Raw genomic sequence first — 22,391 nt, 5'->3', positions numbered from 1 at the left:
GTGGGTACTGTTTCCTGGTACTGTTGGTGGGAACTGCTGGTGAGTAATGTTGGTGGGTACTGCTGGCTGGTACAGGTGGTGGGTACTGCTAGTTGGTACTGCTGGCTGGTAACGGTGGTGGGTACTGCTGGTGGGTACTGCTGGCTGGTACTGTTGGTGGGTACTGCTGGTGGGTACTGCTGGCTAGTACTGCTGGCTGATACTGTTAGTGGGTACTGCTGGCCTGTACTGCTGGTTGGTACTGTTGGTGGGTACTGCTAGCGAGTACTGCTGGCTGGTACTGTTGGTGGGTACTGCTGGCGAGTACTGCTCGCTGGTACTGATGGTGATATGTGACGGAACTAAACGTCACTATGAGTGAAATACAGATAAGTAACGGTTTGGATTGCTTCAATATTTGTCAGCAAAATCTTCATATAGAAATATGAAGATTTAATACCACCTTACACAGTGAATTCCATGCTTGGCTGTGAGAGAGACACAAAGACTGTAATTCGCAGACTTCCCTATTGTTTGTGTATTGTGTTAAAGTTTACCTGTCTGTTCCATTGTTAAATGTTAATGACCTCAGATTGTTCTATCCAGATGGCTAGATAATTAGTTTAGTTCCTGTATACACTTTCATCTGTATATGCTACTGTAATCAGCCAGAGGGGAGGGATTGTGTACACTGTATGAGAGTGTAAAACTCTGTTCCTATTGGATTGTGAATGTTACGTCCAGTCTTCAACAAGGTCCGCCTGGGCGGTAACCTTGTGGGTGAAAACTGTATATAAGTCTGTTTCTTGTTCAATAAAGTGGTTCTAGAGTTAGTTCACCCTCAATCTAGAGTCCTGTCTCATATTGGGGGAATATGCTGCAAGGGATTGCTATGGTCTTCCATACTCCCTTGGATAATCACTAAGCTCTTGTAAGAGCTTGTGTAAGAGCTTGTTCTGCTGCACTCTCTAGGGAAAGAGAGGTTCACCCACGAGAACCTGGAGCCTTCTCATAGGTCCAGGGTGGGTAGGAGATGGCAAGACCCTAACCAAGCTGCGGCGGTTGGTGGGGTCTGAAGTGGTTACGGTGTCTGGTGGAGTGCTTGGAGCCCTCGTGAAGCACTAGGAGTATCTGTCAACGGAGGTACCCAGTAAGGGCGTCCTGTTCCGTTACAGTGGGTACTGCTGGTGGGTACTGCTGGCTAGTACTGCTGGCTAAAACTGTTGGTGGGTACTGCTGGCGAGTACTGCTGGCTGGTACTGTTGGTGGGTACTGCTGGTGTGTACTGTTTTTGGGTGCTGCTGGCTGGAACTGCTGGTGGGTACTATGGTGGGTTATGTATACATTAAGTTGCAAATTTGCAGTAAGGGGGTGTTTTATATCAGTTGGACACAACATCATTAAAACCCTGGATCTGTCACATATTTCTTTGCAAAATAGACTTGATATATGGATTTTGCTCAGTAGCATTAAAGGCACATCTCTTTTGGTCCCCCTGTTTCTTTCTCTCTCTTTCTCCTCTGTCTCTCTTTTTATTTCGTCCCTCGTTCTCCCTCTCTTTTTTCCTCTATCTCTCGCCCCTCGCTATTCTTTCTTTCTTCTCTCTCTCACTTGTTCTTTTTTCTCCCCATCCCTCTCTCTTTCCATCTGTCTATTTATTAATGATAGACAGTAAGAACCACTTGTATGGTATTTATTTATAAATATAAATGTATATGTTGGTATGTATTCATGTTGGTATGTATGTATTTTGTACTAGTATGTTTTTTTCTTTTCTCTTCATAGTCACTCACCGGAACCCTCCTTATTAGATACCCCTGAGGAAGCCAGAAAGGCGAAGCGTGTTGGTAGGAGTTTGTTACCCTCCTTCATTTACACCGCTCATACTGTACTATACATACTGTACTACTGTACTACTGTACCATACAAAAGATCTGAGGGAGAGGTTGAACTTCCTTAGTTTGAGGGTAATGATATATATTTTTGAATTGTTTATTATTGTGTGTAATATCACCTCTTGCATTTATTTTATTTATGCTTTAGAAACTTTTTTACCAAAAATGAATAAAGTAATAGTTTTTGCAAAAGAAACACATAATGAGCTAGTATGCATCGCATACTAGCTCATTATGAAATACTTACCTTAGAGCGAGCCCCCGCCGTACCGCCCGCTTACCTCTATGACGGGGGACATGTCCAGTCACCCGTCTTCCGGGATCACGGCATCCGGCCATCTGATTGGGCATGGGAGCCGACGGTCACGGCACGGGGCTCTAAAGGAACGGCACGAACGGCCGTTCCTTCAGAGCGCATGCGCCAGTGACGTCACTGGCTGCATGTAAGGTAAATATCTCCTAAACGGTACATGTTTAGGAGATATTTACAGTACCTATAGGTAAGCCTTATCATAGGCTTGCCTATAGGTACAACTTGCAGAGGAGGGTTTACTTCCTCTTTAATTCTATGAAAAGAAAAAGATAATTGAAACAGTGAAATATTGACTAAAAAAAAATGAAAAAAAAAAAAAAATAAGATATATATATATATATATATATATATATATATTGAAATATATATATTCCCTTTAAACACACCGATGGTGAGTGAAAGGTATCCAAGTAATGAACTTGAAAATATACTCAATATGTGAGCAAATCATGTGCTCTTGATATAAACAAAAATAATGCAGATGTCTCTGATAAACTAACATAGTAGAGTCCCTATTCACATAAGTCTAAAAACAGAAAAAATTACCAAGATTGAAAAAATCCCCAAAAAAATCCAACAAGCATGTATCCAGTGAAAGTCAGTGAAATGTGCTCTTAAATCAGAAAATCCCTTGCAATCTGTGACTCTCATGCAGTTAACTGTGTTCCACACCCCGCTGGGAGAACAGCTCCTGAGGCAGCCCCACACTCGCCCTCAATCATTTTCCACTCGCTAAATGCGAGCAGGCAAGAGGAAGACTTGAGGGCTGCAGTACAATATGCACTCAATACTTGGTTGGGGCTCCTTTTGCATGAATTATTGCATTAATGCAGGATTAGTTAATTAGAGTTGTTATGTAAGTCCAGGTTGGTTTGAGAGTGGCCTTCAGCTTGTCTGCATTGTGGGGTCTGGTGTCTCTCATCTTCCTTTTGACAATACCCCACATATTCTCTATGGGGTTTAGGTCAGGCTAGTTTGTTGGCTTATCAAGCATAGTGATACCTTGATCACTAAACCAGGTATTGTTACTTTTGGCAATGCGGGCAGGTGCCAAGTCCTGCTAGTAAAATAATTTAGCATCTCCTTAAAGCTGGCCAGCAGAGAGAACCATGAAGTGCTCTAGAATTTCCTGCTAGAGGGCAGCACTGACTCTGGACTTTCTACAACACCGTGGAGCAACACCAGCAGAGCCACAGAATCCAAGTTGCTTAAGGTCCAGTGTGAAGTTTCCACAATCAGTGATGATTTGGGGAGCCATGTTATCTGCTGGTGTTGGTTCACTGTTTTTTTATCAAGTCCAAAGTTAGCGCAGCCCTCTTACAGTAAATTCTAGAGCACTTCATGCTTCCCTCTGTTGACCAGGTTTATGGTGATGCAAATTTAATTTTCCAACAGGACTTGACACCTTCCCACACTGCCTAAAGTATGAATATCTGGTTTAACGATCATGTATCACTGTGCTTGATTGGCCAGTAAACTCCCCTGACCTAAACCCAATAGAGAATATGTGGAGTATTGTCAAGAGGAAGTTAAGAGACACCAGACAATGCAGATGAGTTGAAGGTCGCTATCAAAGCAACCTGGGCTTCCAGGACACATCAGCAGTGCCACAGGCTGATTGCCTCCATGCGCCGCTGAATTGATGCTGTAATTCATACAAAAGGAGCCCTGTCCAAGTAGTATGTGCATACTTTACTGTACATGAACATACTTTTCAGTAAGCACACATTTCTTATTTTTTTTTTTAAATCCTTTATGTTTATTTGTCTTATGTAATATTATATTTCACCAAGATACAGAAGTTTTGGTTTTCACTAGCTGAAAGCCATTTTCTGCAGAATTAAAAGAACGAAATGCATGAAATATATCACTCAAATGTGTTACACATCTAACTAAAAATCTAGATGTTTCACTTTTTATATTTAATTCCTGGAAAAAAAAAATAACTAACCAATTTTTGGAGATGCACGTGTATATATAATGTTTTTTTTTTTTAAAGTGCGATGCCCTTTACACTAAATAGATATATAGAATTCTCTCTATCTACATATAGATCAAGCTAAATTGAGAACTGGACATGTACATATGATAAGGCAAAAAGCAAAATACTTGCCTCGGAAGTAAATCAGAACACAGGAAGTAGGTGCGTGTTTCAAGGGACGCCTAGCGTTGCCCGTTGATTTGCAATAGCCCCCCAAACGCCGAGCGATGTTGCCGCGATTTCCGCCTGCCGAATCGCGGCAACATGGCGCAAACAAAATCGCGGGACGCAATACGCTCCAAAGAAGTACAAGAGCTAGGCGTCCCGCGATTTGCAATAAATCTCCGGATCGCGGGCGGAACCGCGGCGGTTCTGCCCACGATCCAACCGCTGACATGTGAACGGAGCCTTAAATAGATTTGTAAGCAAAAACCCATGTATGTTAAAAAAAAAAATCACACACAAAAAGATGTTTTGAAAGTATGACAATTTTGCATAGTAAATTAAGAAATCATGGAGTTCACAAGGGCTGCTCCCACAAGCTGACAGTCTCTTAAGGATTTCACAATCTAATAGTCACAACAAAAGTCAAAAGAATAACCTAAAACAACACACACATTGCTAAAATAACATACATTTAAAAAAAAAATAGAATTCACCCCCCTAAAAAACTGTTTCTCTAAACAAATTTGGCCTCACCAAATACATAACAAACACAAATACTTAATTATGTGTAACAAACTATATAGGGATGCCCAACTGTACTCTCTTGGAACAAACCATCAAGCAATCTGACCTCTTTTCAGGTCAAGCTAAAGATGCTATTTCCAAGCTTTATATAACATAGGTTGCTTGGCTAATGAGGCATTTTAAAACACATGCACAGTCCATGAAACACACAAAATGTAAGTTCACCCAGTTTTGAGACATTAGTCCAAAGTGGGTCCACCTGTTAAGAATGTCCTTGAATTTTTAGACCAAAAAAGCTAAGTCTCTGAGCATGCCCAGAACAAACCAAATGCAATTCACACACCAAAAGCTACACCAAAAACAAAAGTCTAGGAGCATGCCCAGAACAACACAAGTGCAGCTAGCTTTAAAAAAGTCACCCCCAACAAATTAGGCACCTGATCCAGCATGCTACAAAATTAGAGTTGGAATCCCCTCCCCTTCAGTTTGGAGAGCATGCATCAACAAAAGGTAAAAAAAAAACCCTATTGCAGTCTATGAAAAATGATCTGTTAAATTTAATCAGCCCCATTTCTCAGGCTTATATGCTAGTTTTTGGACTTAAAAAGGTTGTGGGGGCCCAGGGACCGCCATGAGGGATACATATTAATGTCCCTAATTTTCAAAACCATAAACACTAAACAAGGAGAGGGGACTTTATTGATGCTAAAAAGAAAAAGAGAAACAATAAAAATCACCAGTTTCTTTAAAGCTAGTGACTGTGGAGGCCCCCTTAGTCCGCCTGTAAATTTGTGTATTTGTAGAATGTATCAAAAATGCTGCTTCAAACAAGTCCACCTTGCATAAAACATTTTAGGCTACTTTGCAGCTGCAAGATATTGCTGGCAACCCCCCTCCAAAAAAAAAAAAAAAAAACCTGCCCCCCACCCCAGGACATAACAGGCCATTTGGGGCTGTTATGCCTTTAGAGGGGACACCCACATAAAAATGATCAAACTTAAAAAAAGGGGGTGCCACCCCCCCAAATCACTTACACGTCCATAGCCAAGCACACAGCAAGCCAGCCCATGAAAGGGGAGGGGGGGGCAGGCAAGCACATCACACAAAACCATAACAGGCACATGCCCTCAACATGGAGGGGGTCTCAACATGGAGGGGTTGGATAGTTGGTGGCAGGGGGGCTTGGGCCAAACAAAGTCCAACCACCTTGACCCCATGTGAAGGGGACAGGGACCTCTTCTGCCAACCCTGGGCTGTGGTTGTGGGGGGCAGAAGACAGGGGGCTTGGTGGAATGTGGAAGACCTCTGCAAGCAAATGGGTACAAGGTACTTTGGGGTGGGTATGGGGCTGAGCCCACCCTGCACCAAAGCCAAACAGTTATGTTGAGTACATGTGGCCTTGCCCAGCAGGCTCAGGAAATGGATCTTGTTTGGATTGGTAAGGGGAGTACACAGCCTTTTTAGAATATAGTGGAGTGTGGGGTTCCCCTTTAAAGGCAAAACAGAGCCATAGGAACTGGTATGAATTAGGAAGGGAAGCCAACAGGATTTGAGAATCTAGGAGAGCATGGAGTTCCCCTTTAAAGGTTAAACAAAGCCAAAGGAACTGGTAGGAATTAGGGAGCACACGGTCTTGGGAGAATCTAGTGGAGTGTGGAGTTCCCCTTTAAAGGCAAAACTGTGCCAAAGAACTGGTAGGGATTAGGGAGCCCACAGCCTAGAGAGAAAATAATGTAGTATGTGAAGTTCCCCTTTAAATTCATAACACACCAATAAGGCATGGAGCAATGGATTGAAGGAGGGGACCCATGTCATTTAAGGTCCTAAAAACACACACACACACACACACACACACACAACAAGAGGGACTACAGGAGCATGTTTTTTTGCATAATTTGAACATGGTTCATGTCACATGTTAGCTAGCTAACATGCTCATATGACCGGGGTGCAACTTTAAGACAATGTTTAAAATATTTAAGGTGAACCAGTTGGAAAAAAACAGGTCTGAGTTACATCTCTACTAAAATTGGAGGTGAGCCTTTACATGCATGCGACTGGATGTACATTGCCTGACATTTACGATTATTTTGGAAATAAAAACAAAAAGCAGAGCGGCTCTAAGTGTTATCAGTTTAATTAAAAGGGTAAGGCAGGTACAGATGAGCTATTTTATACTGTTTAAAATGTGAGCAGTTTTTCCCGTACCTGCCTTACCCTTTTAATTAAACTGATAACACTTAGAGGCGCTCTGCTTTTTGTTTTTATTTCCACTTTCAGAGCTGACTTCTCTCTGCAGCTGAGCTGGCCCTGAGTGTCATCTATTTCAGCCATCAACTACACCAGACTAATGACTATACATGATCTGCATACCCCTTGATGCTATATAGGTATGTGTGATGCGCCAACTCCTATTCTGCTTGTTTATGATTATTTTGGGTGCTTGGGGTAAAAACGTATGTCAATACACGCCGTAGCGGTCTACACATGCGCACCTTTAGCTCACTCACTTCTCAACGTACTTTTAGGCCCAACAGTTTATCTGGGCAAAAGTTACTTGAACATCCTATTTTGGAAACATCTGTTACTTGGGCTGTTATTACTAAACTTCCTCTACATCTCCATGTACTACTCCATGTACTACTCTAAATTCTATAATTATTGAGTTGGAGGTGCTCTGCGCCATGTCAGTGGAGGCACACTTTTTGCATCATCCTGTGTGCCTAGACCAGTGATGGCAAACCTTGGCACCCCAGATGTTTTGGAACTACATTTCCCATGATGCTCCTGCACTTTACAGTGTAGTTGAGCATCATGGGAAAAGTAGTTCCAAAACATCTGGGGTGCCAAGGTTTGCCATCACTGGCCTAGACCATAATAGGAAATGGTTGAGTCAACCTCTGATACAGGCGCACAATATCATAAATGTGAAAATGTTTCATGCGCCTGTTCGTACGCCTCTGTTGATGGCGCAAGACTTTAGTAAATCAAAGCCATTGTCCTGCATTGGCAAATAACAGGTTCACTTTAAATGTCTCTGAAAATAATATAGTGAAAATAAAATGTGTATTAGAGATACAGTATAAAACCATTGCACATACTGTATACATGAAAATTTGCATCTCTTAGTCTTCCTTACAAAAAAAAAAAAGAAAAATGTTGTGTGACCTCATTGTTAGGGAAAGTTTGGCTTATGCTTTAAAAGTTATTTGAACAATTACTAATTGCAGGCCAGCAGAAGCTCCCAGATGAGAAAGTTATTCACTTGGGACAGTCAAGCTTTGTTGTGGAGAATTGCATCAACAATTTAAAAACCTTGCATTTGTTACCACAACAAGGCTGTTAGTTTTCATAGCAGCAATGGGTAAAATTTTAAAAGGCAAATAATTGTTTTGTAATTTTAGGCACAAAGGATAGTTTAGACTGCTATAAAAAAATACACATAGATACTTGACTGTCTACATCAAAACTTGAATGTTTTCAAGCACTTGTACAGAACAGTAGGAAGAAAGAATGAATGAATAAAGTACAAAAAAAATAAAGCAAACAAAGAATATCAGTTAAAAACAGAGATAAGGCATCTTAAATAAAAAACACATTTTTATCATACAAGTTTCTTGCTGTCTACTCAAGAAAGTTTTGCACGCTGTACTTTATGCGTGGCTATAGAAAAAATATTAGATTGTCTGTGTTTTATAAGTAAGTGTTTTAATGACATTGCTGCAGATTTGTATAACAAGGAAAGTGATCAGATAATAAAAAAAACAACAAAAAAAAAACAGCCTATGTCACCTCTCATAACAGGGGCGGACATACAGGGGTCGCAGGGGTCGCCATGGCGACCGGGCCCCGTGCTGCAGGGGGCCCGGGAGGGCCCCCTGTATGTATAGAGAGGAGAGCGGCAAGCGCAGCTGAGACCGGAGCTCCCCGATCCTCAGCAAGTTACACAAACACACAGGCAGCTGATCTCTCTCCCCAGCTTCCTGTGTGTGAGTGCAGACTGAGCAGAGACGAGCACTGAACCCGCCCCTCCCCCTTCCTGTGTGTTTCCTGACTGTACAGTACACGGAGGAGAGGGGGCGGGACCAGCTCTCTCCACTCTCTACAACATCGCTCTGATCTGAGGTCTGTGATGATTATAACTAATATAATACTGTACTAACTTGCAGGGGGGGGGGGGTATGGAGATGGAGGGGTGTGTGTGTGTGTGTGTGTGGGGGGGGGGTGGTGTGTATGGAGATGGAGGGGTGTGTAAAGCTGGGGGGGGGGGTGTATGTAAAATTCCTACCACCCCACTCACTGTCATCTTCCTACCATCCCACCCGTCATCTTCATCCCCCTGTCATCTTCCCACCATCCCACCTGTCATCTTCATCCCCCTGTCATCTTCCCACCATCCCACCTGTCATCTTCATCCCCCTGTCATCTTCCCACCATCCCACCCGTCATCTTCATCCCCCTGTCATCTTCCCACCATCCCACCCGTCATCTTCATCCCCCTGTCATCTTCATCCCCCTGTCATCTTCCCACCATCCCACCTGTCATCTTCATCCCCCTGTCATCTTCCTACCATCCCCTCTGTCATCTTCATCCCCCTGTCATCTTCCCACCATCCCACCTGTCATCTTCATCCCCCTGTCATCTTCCCACCATCCCACCCATCATCTTCATCCCCCTGTCATCTTCCCACCATCCCACCATCCCACCTGTCATCTTCATCCCCCTGTCATCTTCCCACCATCCCACCCCTGTCATCTTCATCCCCCTGTCATCTTCCCACCATCCCACCCATCATCTTCATCCCCCTGTCATCTTCCCACCATCCCACCATCCCACCTGTCATCTTCATCCCCCTGTCATCTTCCCACCATCCCACCCACTGTCATCTTCATCCCCCTGTCATCTTCCCACCATCCCACCCGTCATCTTCATCCCCCTGTCATCTTCATCCCCCTGTCATCTTCATCCCCCTGTCATCTTCCCACCATCCCACCTGTCATCTTCATCCCCCTGTCATCTTCCCACCATCCCACCCACTGTCATCTTCCCACCATCCCACCTGTCATCTTCATCCCCCTGTCATCTTCCCACCATCCCACCCACTGTCATCTTCATCCCCCTGTCATCTTCCCACCATCCCACCCGTCATCTTCATCCCCCTGTCATCTTCCCACCATCCCACCATCCCACCTGTCATCTTCATCCCCCTGTCATCTTCCCACCATCCCACCCCTGTCATCTTCATCCCCACTGTCATCTTCCTACCATCCCACCCGTCATCTTCATCCCCACTGTCATCTTCCCACCATCCCACCCCCTGTCATCTTCCCACCATCCCACCCCCTGTCATCTTCCTACCATCCCACCCCCTGTCATCTTCATCCCCACTGTCATCTTCCTACCATCCATATTGTAAAAAAAAAAAAATGAATTAGGGCTCTTTCACACGGGCGATCCGATCAGATCCGCCTGTCTGTTTTTCAGGCGGATCTGATCGGATCCTCCATGCAGCTCTATGGGGCAGCAGATGTCAGCGGAGACACCTCCGCTGACACCCGCTGCCATCCGTATCCGATCCTGTCTGTGAAATCCGGAGGGATGGAAACCCTATTTTTCCATCCGTTCAGGGATCGGATTGGATGAGAGCGGACAGGCGGTCCGCTCTCATCCGATCCCCCATAGAGAGCAGCGGGAGCTGTGACACCTCCCTCTCCGCACTGCAAGCGGAGACGGAGCTGTCATCCACCGGCTCAGCGGGGATCGGCGGATCGATCCCCGCTGAGCAGCATGGATCCGCCTACGGAGGCGGACCGTGTGAAAGAGCCCTTAAGCAAATTCTAGAAAAATGTAATTAAAATAAAAAACTACTGACACTAATGGCAGAACTACCACACAAACATTGGACTTGCGACCGGCCCTGGCGTTCCGCCACCAGGCTGGGAGGGAAGGGCCCCGTCGGGGGGGGGGCCTTTATGGTTTCTTGCATCGGGGCCCTGAGGGTTCTAGTTACGCCACTGTCTCATAAAGCCCTTAGCCATATACTATGACCAATGTGTGCTACAAATTTTAACCTTACCTTTTTTGAAGAGGTGGACTAAAGGCACATCAGCCTCTGTGACAAACTCTGGGAACCTGTTGTGATATTACATGTGTAGCACCCTCCTAGGTAGGTGCTAGGTAAAGTATAGTTATGGCCCTGTTCTGCTTATCAGGGGGGTCTATTCTGTTAGTTGAGCCTATCACATGTTTCCAAGTGTGATTCACTGGGTCTGAGGGAGTGTCCTAACTGCAGCCAATGATGGAGCTCATTGGACAGTGGAGGAAACCTAGCCAGTGACACACTCTGTTTTATGTCAGTTCCAGTGGGAGGGCATTCCTGCAATGCATCCTGGGAATGCACATAAATAGGAGAGGAGCATGTGACAGGGTGTCTTTGGGCAGGAAGCCAGGTTCCAGGAGGAGGGTGACGGCTGTCTCTTCTGTTGCAGAGGAAAGTGGTCCGGGCAGTCGGCCTAGGAACCAGGGGATGAGCTGTGCTGTGGAGGATCCAGTGTGCGCTGACCAAGTGGAGCTGTGGGGCAGGATTCTTCTGGAAAACTGTTGTGAGTACTCAAGATCTGCTCAGGGGTCTGTCTAAGAGAGGGGACCACTCCAGAGAGGTCAAGAGGATCAGAGAGCCAGCTAACCCGGGATGTTGCAGAAGAGGGGGTGCCAAGTTGTGAAACCCTGAAGAATAGGGAATAAAGAGGGTGCCAGAAAGGGCCCTGAAGTTTCTCAGCAGTACAGTCTGCACTACAAGTCAGCTACCTCAGGAAAGAGTACCTTATGGAGTTTAAAGGACTTTTCACAGTCAAAGGTGAAGCTAAAGTAAGCGGCATAGCCGTGACCAGCGTCAGTCAGCGTTAATCAGAGTCAGTCAGCGCTAACCAGTGTCAATCAGCAATTCTGTATAGTCCCTGCCTATTTTGTGCATAGTTCAGTTGTTGGAGTATCCCACTCATCCCTTCTCGTATTCAAGTTCTCAATAAACCCTAAAAACCAAAGAAACTGGACATGGTTCATGTCCGAGGTAATCACAGTTGGAAACATGCTTAAATGTCCTACTGTTGCTAATGGTAACCCAGGGGAACCCACACTCAGCAGCTCCCATGGAGTACTGCTAAACATGCAATATGACCATGAAAAAGTATGCAGCTCTGCTTCTCTGTGGTACAACTATGTTTCTAAAGGCCCGTACACACATACCGATTGTCGGCCGTAAATATTCGGCCAACGTCCAATCGGCCGATTGTCGGCTTGTTAGTATGATGCTTCCGACAACCGACTGCGACTTTTCGGCCGAACAAAATCTGGTGTGCAGGCTTTAAAATTTTTGTTGGCCAACAAAGAACGGCCGATTGTTCGTCAGTCAGTACAGATTTCGGCCGACAAAAATGTGATGATCAAGACTGGGCATGCTCAGTGAAGAAAAAACACACGAAAAGTAGAACAGAACATGACATCACTTCTGCAGTTGGTTGTTGTTGGCCGACAAAATTCGTGTGCAGTCTTGAGCACTTTTCAACCAACAAAACAGCACCGGACAAAAGACGGCTGATCGTTCGGCCGACAATCGGTGCGTGTGTACGGGGCTTTAGAACAAAACCTGTATTAAAGTGAAGAATGGCTGGTTAGGTAACCTTAGGGGGCAGTCCCATTCTGGGTATGCATAACTAGGTAAAATCACATGCCAGAGTAACCAGCAAGTCCTTATTTTAAACCCTGAGGGCTCATTTCCACAGCACTGCATGCTGCAATGCTTGGTTTTTAGCATGTGGGCTGCTGTCAGTTCAGGTGCAGAAGTCTGCAGTGCAATGTGCATTTAGCGCACTATTTTTTTATTTTTCTTGTTTACAAAATGTTATTAAAAAAAGAAAAATCAACAAGAAGCGTAATATACAGTACACACAAGGTAGACCACTGTGATGGAATAGGTATGAATCAGGTACAAAAAGCAATGGCCTATTTGCTAACAAGCCTCAAAGTACAAGTCCAGAACAAGATATCTGTGACTTGTCCCAAGATAAGATGAAAGGACCACCTATGGTTTACAAACTCCATCTGAACAATCTTAACAATATATATTATATGAAATGTTGAAAGCGATGTCCATCAGACTATTGTGTTGTGGCCTAGTTACAGCAGTAGAAATGGGCTATACAAACCAAACACAATAAAGGTTACCATGAGGTAAAGGATATTAAGGACAAAAGAGAAAGAAAAACAAAGGAAAAAAGACAAAAATATAGGAAAAAAAATAGAGCATGTGTTTAAAGACTTAAAGCAGGCTTGAACCAGACCCCAAATAAAAGACTCATTCATGGGTTTAGGATAAGGGCAGAAAATTGGTAGGCCAAAGCCAAGAAGGAATAAGGAAAGAAAGAATAGACAAGAGGAGAAAGAAAGAGAAGAATAGAGGATAAGTTCCCCAAACATAGTGCTTCCCCTGATGAGGCGACAAGTTGGGCAATGCACTACACTGTTTTCTTTTTAATTTTCAAACTTGATTTGAAGTGTTGCAAAATGACACTTCAATCATGTCTCCACACTGCAGCACAGTGTGCTGCGCTGCCTTGTGGTGCCTTCCAGTGAACTGCTGCAAAATGCCTCATGTCTGCATTTTACTGCAGCTCACTGTACTGCACCTCCCAGCTGCGTGAACATGGAACATAGAAAACAATTGATTTCTATATGCCCTAGGGGTGACCTGTGATCCAGTGCAGAAAACACTGCAAAAGTCACTGCCCCTAAAACTGAACACATTTATTTATGGTATAATCACCCTAACAAAAGAGTTCCTTGTTCTCTAGGCTGTCGTTTTATTATTGAGGTATTACACTAGCAAAATTGAATAGGCTCAGATTTTAAACATAAGAGAAAGAATGTTAAGGATACCTACATCCCAATTATGGATATATAGAAGAAAGGGGATGCAATATGGGGCCAGGAGGCAATATGGGGCCAGGAGTGGGATTTTAATGGTACCGTCTTAGACTAATAGTACTACATAGACCAGAGTATCTTCTTTATGTTAAAATATAAACAACTTTTATTACAATATTAGATTAAAAATACACATAAAAAAGAGAAATATGCATCAAAGAGAAAAAGTATGGTTAGGAGAAGAATTGTTTGGTTTGACGTAATATATGTCTGGAACACTTTTGCAGTAGTTTGATCAATGTAAGGCGGAACACATCATATTACAAGAGGTGCACTGGAATGATGAGGTAACCATATTTTGGGAAGAATTTTGTGGTACAAGAACAACATAGAGTCTTGATTTTAAAGCAATTAGCCAAGGAATATTTATCTTGAGAGGTAAAGATAAATACTTTAACTCTACCCTACTTAACCACTTCCCGACTACCCGCTGCCTTTTTACTGCGGCAGGGTGGCTCTCGTACGCAAATCAACGTAGACCTACGTCGGTCGCGTGCGGGAAGCTAGGGGGCGAGCGCACGCCTCCGCCGTCGTGCTCCCGCCCCCACTCGGCAGCGGGGAAGCCGATGCATGGGTCAGGCGGCTCCAATTACCGCCTGACACCCGCGATCGCTCCCTGCTGAGAGAGAAGGACGGTCGGCTGTTGTAAACACAGCTGACCGTTCTTTTTCCTGAAATGATCATAGAGCCCATGTGATCCTTCTATATAGGATCACATGTCTCTATGGTCATTTCAGAAGCCACGCCCCCCACAGTTAGAATCACTCCCCTAGGCTCACATTTAAGCCCTTGATCACCCACAGGGTTAACCCCTTCCCTGCCACTGGCATTATTACAGTAACAGTGCCATATTTTAAGCACTGATTACTGTAGTAATGTCACTGGTACCCCCAAAAGTGTCAAAAATGTCAGTTAGGGGTCCCATCTGTCTGCCGCAATGGCGCAATCCCGCAAAAAATTGCAGATTGCCGCCATTACTAGTAAAAAAAAAACAATAAAAATGACATAAACCTTTCCCATTGTTAGTAGATGCAATAACTTTTGCGCAAACCAATCAAAATACGCTTATTGCATTTTCTTTCTACCAAAAGTATGTAGCAGAAAACAAATTGGCCTAAAATGTTAAGAAATTTTGATATAATTTTTTTTTTTTTTTGAGAATGTCATATAGCAGAATGTAAGAGAAATGGCCGCACACCAAGCGATGGCTCACAATGAAAGGCTTTATTGAACAAGGATGCAAGGTACAGCAAAATGGATGGTAGACATGTATTACACGACTCACAGCATGCTTGTTCACTACCTTTATATTGTTAAATATTGGGTTTTTTTCAAAATTGTCGCTCTTTTTTTGTTTATAGCACAAAAAATAAAAATCACACAGGTGATCAAATACCACCAAAAGAAAGCTCTATTTGTGGGAAAAAAGGACATCAATTTTATTTGGGTACAGCATCGCACGACCGTGCAATTGTCCGATAAAGTAACGCAGTGCCGAATCGCAAAATAGGGCCTGGTCAGGAAGGGGGCTAATCCTTCCAGTCTTAAAGTGGTTAAAGTGGAACTTTAGCCAGAAAATGCAGTCTTGGTAGATGATGTCAGGCTGGCCCATTTTGCAGATATTGCTATGTAAAACATTCAGGGCTCGTTCACACCATACATCAATAGGTTTAGTTCAATTTTATGATTTACATCTGCACAGGGGCTTTTGGGCTTCAGCAAAATGGCAGCCTCTAGCAAGAGGAAACAGGAGCAATGCTGGAGGCAATTTAAAACACACACTAATTTTGTTAACATAATAATATTGTGGAATGTATGTTCCTTGCTAAAGAACATTATTTTTCATCAAGTTGTTAGGGGTAAAGTTTCGCTTTAAAGACAATGTTTAGTTTTTCATTCTTTCTTGTACTGTCTAAGATTTTAATTTGTTTTACTTCTGCTACTTTGCATTAAGTGCTTTCTCATAGTTTATTGTTAACTGATACTCCCAAGCTTTCCCTCAGTTCACTTTTTCATAACTATGTTCAATTTAACCACTTGCTGACTGCCCACCGCAGCAAATTTGCTGTGGCAGGCTGGCTCGGCTGCGCGAAACGACAAAGCCCTGTGTTGGTGACGTGTGTGGTGATGGGGGGCAAGCGCGCGCCACCAGCGGTGTGCTCCCGCCCCAATTGGCAGCGGGGATGCCTATCCACGGGACCAGCGGCCGTGATTGCCACCGGGCACCGTGATCGCTCCCCGCTGAGAAAGGACGGTCAGCTGTATTAAACAGCTGACCATTATTCTCTCTGAAATGATCACAGAGCGCCTGTAATCCTTCTATATAGGATCACAGGTCTGTATGAATATTTTAACAAGCCCATCCCCCATACAGTTAGAAAACACTCCCCTAGGCTCACACTTAACCCATTGATCACCCCTAGTTTGACCCCTTCCCTGCCAGTTTCATTATTACAGTAACAGTGCATATTTTTTTTAACACTGATTACTGTAGTAATGTCTCTGGTCCCCCCAAAAGTGTCAGAAAAGTCAGTTAGGGGTCCGAGCTGTCTGCCACAATGTCGCAGTCCCGCTAAAAATCGCAGATCACCGCCATTTCTAGTAAAAAAAATCAATAAATAAAAATGACATAAATCTTTCCCCTAGTTTGTAGACGCGATAACTTTTGCGCAAACCAATCAAAATATGCTTATTGCGATTTTCTTTACCAAAAATATGTAGTAGAATACAAATTGGCCGAAAAGGATGAAACATTTTTATTTTTAATTTTTTTTTGGGGGGGGGGGGATGTTATGTTGCAGAATGTGAAAAATATTGTTTTTTTTTTTCAGAATTGTCGCTCTTTTTTTGTTTATAGCGTAAAAAATAAAAATTTCACAGGTGATCAATTACCACCAGAAGAAAGCACTATTTGTGGGGAAAAAAAGCACATCAGTTTTATTGCGGTACAGTGTCGCACGACCGCAACATTTTCTGTTAAATAATGCCGAATCGCAAAAAATGGCCTGGTTATTAAGGGGGCAAATCCTTCCGGTCCGGAACTGGTTAAAGTGTTTTTCTAGGCAAAAAATGTTTTGTTTTAGTTTTGGATAAAGTAGGTAAGAGTTAGAACCTCTGTCAAGTTGCTATTGCTGTCTGTAGGAGATTTTCCACTTTTGTTCTGGTGACCATTGTCACTGAGAAAGAAAGTGATGGGAAATTCTAAATTTTAGCCCTGTCCCCAGAACAAGACGTTAAAGGAAGTCTTTCAATAGGGACGTCTGTTTTCCTCACTTTGGGAGGTTTCCTCTAGCTTCTTGTTGAATCTCTGGGAGAGCAAAAAAAAAAAAACTAGTAGGGCTTTTAACCCTTCCCTACTTTTTCCATGTACCACCTAAAGTAAAGTCTTAAAACAATTCCACATACATTATACATACATTATAACATATTTTTTTTTTTTTACAAAAGTGAACAGTGAAACTTAGTTTTAGCTTCAAACAGGACATAATCCCAGATTTTACTGAAGAACCATGAAGTAATAATACTTTTTTTCTCACCCAATGATGGAGGATTAACCCTTTGGAATATAATAATCAGGGGGCACTGGTGTGCTGCTATGGCAAGCTGATTAGGGATTGAACTAAAACAAATTGGGAGGTGTGTGGTGAACTGCTGCTACCACCAAATTAAGTGCTCACATTCTTGAAAAACATATAAAAATTCTAATGTGGGGTGGTATACTGTTCTATTAATTAAAACAATGTGTACCTTTCATAAACACATAAATGTTAATATAAAGTGTGTAGTGAAATTCATAAATTAAATCCATATAAAAAACCAATATGAAGAAAAATTCATAAACAAAGTCCATATACAAAAAAACTTGCAGGAAGTAAAGTCCATCAAAGATCAATAACGCTGATGCAAGGAGTGCACCATGAATCAGTAAAGAATGAACAGTGATGATAAAGTAAAAACGCTAAAAATTATTACAAGTATTTTTACAAAATTTTACAAAATTTAGTAGTACAAAATTTTACAAAAAATTGTTTTTTATTTTCCCAGTGAACAGAATATTAAATTCATGAGTCACTCATGCTTGCAGTGCTTCTCCATATTAAATTAAAAATTTCAGTGCTCAGAAATAGATCTTGTGCAAGGTCCATCCACCTGCTATCCACCATTGAGTTCAAGGCGCGCTCAACTGTAGCACAATGATATCTCGCAGTTAAAACAGCCACTCCACACAGGGGAGTCCAAAATCTTTTCTTAAATCCTCCTCTACCCAGGATAGTTAAACAGCCAATGTCCCCTTAGTACACAGCACAATGTCCTAGTCCTCCTAGCACACAGCATAAGGTGAGGAGCTCACACATAATGATAAGCTTTGTTTATGAATTTTTCTTCATATTATTTTTTTTTCCAAAATATTTTTATTGAATAACATGCTACAAGTCATACAGCCAGTAAAACATGTAGGAGATAGGTATCGGCAGATTAAACAGGATAAACATAACCTAGTCTAGACAATATTAAACTCGAACAGCAAAAAGAGTGCCATCGTATTAGCTTTATATCGGAACTCATGTGAGGTTATAACCGTTGTTTATTAGCGTGCTTGGTACATACGTTAATTCGTATCTTGGGAAAGGATAAACAAAGCAATATGTGGGGAGAACATTGTAAAATTGGGGAGAGAGAATTATTTGGTATAACAATAAAGGTAACGTCTATGCGTTTCAATAGGGGTCAGAAGTAGCACCCTGAGTAACAAAGTCTAGTCAGCAAGAAACTTTATTCAACTACACAACCATGGGTAACCGGACATAGTCGCATTGCTGCATGAGGGGTTGGTTATAAGAGGAGGGGTTCCCTGTCCTCAAACAACGAGGGTCCAGGGTCCACCTCCATTGGCCTATTAGGGAACAGGGGAAAGGGAATGAAGGGGGAGAAAAGGGAGTGGATTCAATATGTAAAGGGAGGAAGTAAGGAGTTGGGGGGTAGGATCCTCCCCAGTCTCTGTCCCATGGGTGGCCAACAGAAGGCGTCCAAGGAGTTATGGCGTGAGAAAGCAGCTTAGGTAGTCGATGGAGGAATAGGGATATATTGAGGCTCCCTCCCATCTTCTTCCCTTGTTTAGCGGTGGGAGGAGCCATAAACCGCAATCTGGTAAGTCAAACAAGATCCACATTCACTTCATCCGTGTAAAATATGGATTGGGTAGGGTCCATTTTGGGAGTGGGGCGATATTGTCTATAGGGTGTACATAGGTGAATTAACGAAAGAGTTCCAAGGATCCATATTGTTTTTTTTTTATATTGATTTTGTTTATGTATTTTAACACTACACACTTTATATTAACATGTATGTGTTTATGAAAGATACACATTGTTTTAATTAATAGAACAGCGTACCATGCCATATTAGAAAACCTCTGGAATATAGCCCTCTTTTTCTATATACTTCATGGGGATTTGATGCACTGCCAAATTGGCTACATCACATCTAATTTCTATCTACTAAAATGAGTAGTAAGAATGTGGTTCAAAAAACATAAACAAAGTACATTTACCTTGTAGTCCATCACTGCTTACGTTAGTCCATTTTAAAATGTTCTACTATCAACAACTCATTGCCTTCAGACCTTCAGCCTTTAATCCTTAGTACACATACATACATTTTTCCCCCAACCCTTGCATCCTGGTACTAAACTATTATTGGGAACTGTATCAACTACATTTGCAGAATCCAAATACATTATATTAATAGCATTTCCAGCATCCAGATCTGAATCTTTCTCTTCATAAAAATGGATTATTTTAGTTAGACATTACCTATCTTTCATGAACCCATGCTGATGCTATTCTACTCAATTTTTAGCTACAATATTTTTTTTTTTATATTGTCTCCGAGTATGTCTACAGATAATTTACCCTCAACATAAACCAGGCTGTCTGGTCTATAGTTACCTTATTCTAGTGTTGTTCCCTTTCTGAAATAATGGTAACACATCAGAAATATGCCAATCTTGGGAAACTGACACAGTTAAAAGAGAATATAAAAAAATAATATATACTACTCTGTTTTTGGCTTCAGTCTTCCTTTACTGGATTTCTTTCTTCCAATTGTATTATATTCCTTACATTTGCTTCATGAATTTTAGTGTCCTAACCCTGTAGGGATATGAAAACTCTCCTTTTATGCTTTCTAATATATAAAACTTTTCTTTTTAACCATATTTGTTTCCTTTTACTCCTAGAAATCATGTTCCCATAGGGCGCGCAGTTGTATTCATTTAAAATATTGGTATGTTTAAAATTCTTACTTAGTGTATGTGTCTTTATTTAACAATAAACATTACCATTCTTTGTGACCTTTACAATATCTTTAAGATCCCTTGTTTAATATTTAATTGAATACCAACTCAAATGCTATCATTGTTCAAGGCTGCCAAAATGTTCTCTATATCTGTGCATTTTATATAGCATACAGGCTTTAAACATGATGTAATCCAGAAACATTTTTTTTTTCTATTTGGTTCATTCACCACTTGTTTAAAACAATTGTCCAGTAATGTGATTATCAGTAAGAATACATTCTTAAAATCACTAAGTTTAGTGTCATAAATAAAGGCTTGATTGCAAAAGGACATATCTGTTGACTATCAATTCAGGTTGGAGCAGAACTGTACTTTGGCATTGTTGAGGTGATTGCAGCCATGATAGTACATGATTGAGTGATATAGGTGATAGTTTTTTTTTTTTTTTGCAAATATAATTTTTGTTATGAACAACCATAAAGCAGGTACAACAATGTCCATACATAGAAAACAGTAGAAAAGTAAGCAAAATACATTACAAAACATTAGTATCAGCTCAGTGCAACCACTTCCACAAAATAAGGAAAGCCAGAGCTATAACAAATCCGTGAGCATGAAGTATAAGAGGAAGGCAAATTCCTCAAATAAGTGCCACTAAGGATACCCCTTCCAGTGTGTTGCCTTTTTACATTTTTTTTTTTTTTTTTTTTGTGCAGGGTTCCACCTTCCGGAGAAGGTGAAAGAGTAGAGGAGGAAAAAAGATGAGGAAAGGAACAGATAATGTAGAATCAATGAGCAGAAGGAGGGGACAAAGACAAAGGGGCAGGAAGTAAGGGGAGGAAGGTATGTAGGGAATGGAGAAGAAAAAGGGAATGGGAAAGGTGATGTTAAGGGGCCTTCTCATCCTAGGCTACTGACCACAGGACTACTCAACAGTACGGAGGCCAGAGCCTCCGAGACCCAACTTCCCGAACAGGGAGTTACGATCCCATTAGGAGCGCCCCCTCCCCAGAGGTGATAAAAAGATCCCAAAGCCTCCATTTGTCTGCATGTTTGTCACCCTTGTGCAGAGACGCCGCGATAAGACTCTCCAGTTTGTTGATTTCCTCTATTTTCCGACAGCGTTCAGTATGGGGCATATAAGATATTTTTTGAAAGCACCATTCGGCATGGTCGACACCTGAAGCAGAAAGAAAGCCGGGTCATCTGGGATCACTCGTTCTGGGAACATCGCCAGGATCCTCCTGACCCCCCTCCAGAAGTTTGACATCAAAGGGCAGGACCAGAAGATGTGCAGGAACGTGCCCTAGCGTTCTGGTATTTCCAGCATCCATCCGAGGTATCTGGAAAAATGCTACGCAGCACCAGAGGAGTATAGTACCAAAGTGTAAGGATTTTGGAGTTCATCTCTTGAGTCCTGGTGCAAACGGAGGAGCTCAACGCCAGACGTATCATTTTTTGTCTCTGTGTCATTGAAAATTAGCAATTCAGGTCCGCCTCCCACTTCCCAATCTAGGGCAAGTCAGGAGGGTCAGAAGGTGTCATCAGGAGTCCGTAGGGCAGCAAAAGTGTCCGTGATAGTGGCCCCTCCCCATCACAGTAGTCCTCCAAAACCATCAAGGGTCTAATAAAGTCAGCCGGGTCCGGAAGAGAGTGCAGAAAGTGGTGTACCCATACAGCTGACCAAAAGGGGAGTGCAAATGATCCCCCCTCCACCAACAGATCCGGGATAGAAGGCCACCGACTCCCCAGCAAGAAGTGAGAGACCCAGAAAACCCCAAGCCGACGCACTTCCACTAACGCGCGGTCCGAGGTGCCCGGGGTAAAGGATGGGTGTCCCATAGGTGATAGTTTTTAAGTGCACTAACATTTACATTTTCAAGCTAAGCTTTTAGGGCATTGCCTTCTCATTCCAAGCTGTTTTTTTTTTTCCTTTCCTACTTAACATTTTGCTAAAACTCTCTCTTTCAGTTCTGATTGGAATGAAAAGAAGGTAACACCCTGAAAGCTTGTCCAGAAAATGTAAATTTTACTGCAAATATAAAATGTATTGCAGGAAGTACTCCATTTCTTTTACTTTGACATAATAGTTTATGTTATGTGGCTTTAAAAAGGAGTTATTTATTTAAAGTGTAGCTAAATCAGCGTAGCTGAACAAAAATTTTGGAGTTTTTTTTTTTTTTTTAAGAAAACATTTTTTTTTTTGTTTTTCAAAAAAAATCTAGGAGGACTCTTGCTTGCAGGAAAGGCCC

This window comes from Pelophylax lessonae, assembly GCF_965119305.1.
Source record: "Pelophylax lessonae genome assembly, chromosome: 3".
In the NCBI taxonomy this organism is placed as follows: domain Eukaryota; kingdom Metazoa; phylum Chordata; class Amphibia; order Anura; family Ranidae; genus Pelophylax; species Pelophylax lessonae.
The sequence above is the reverse complement of the archived record's forward strand: the minus strand, read 5'-3'. Positions refer to the sequence as shown.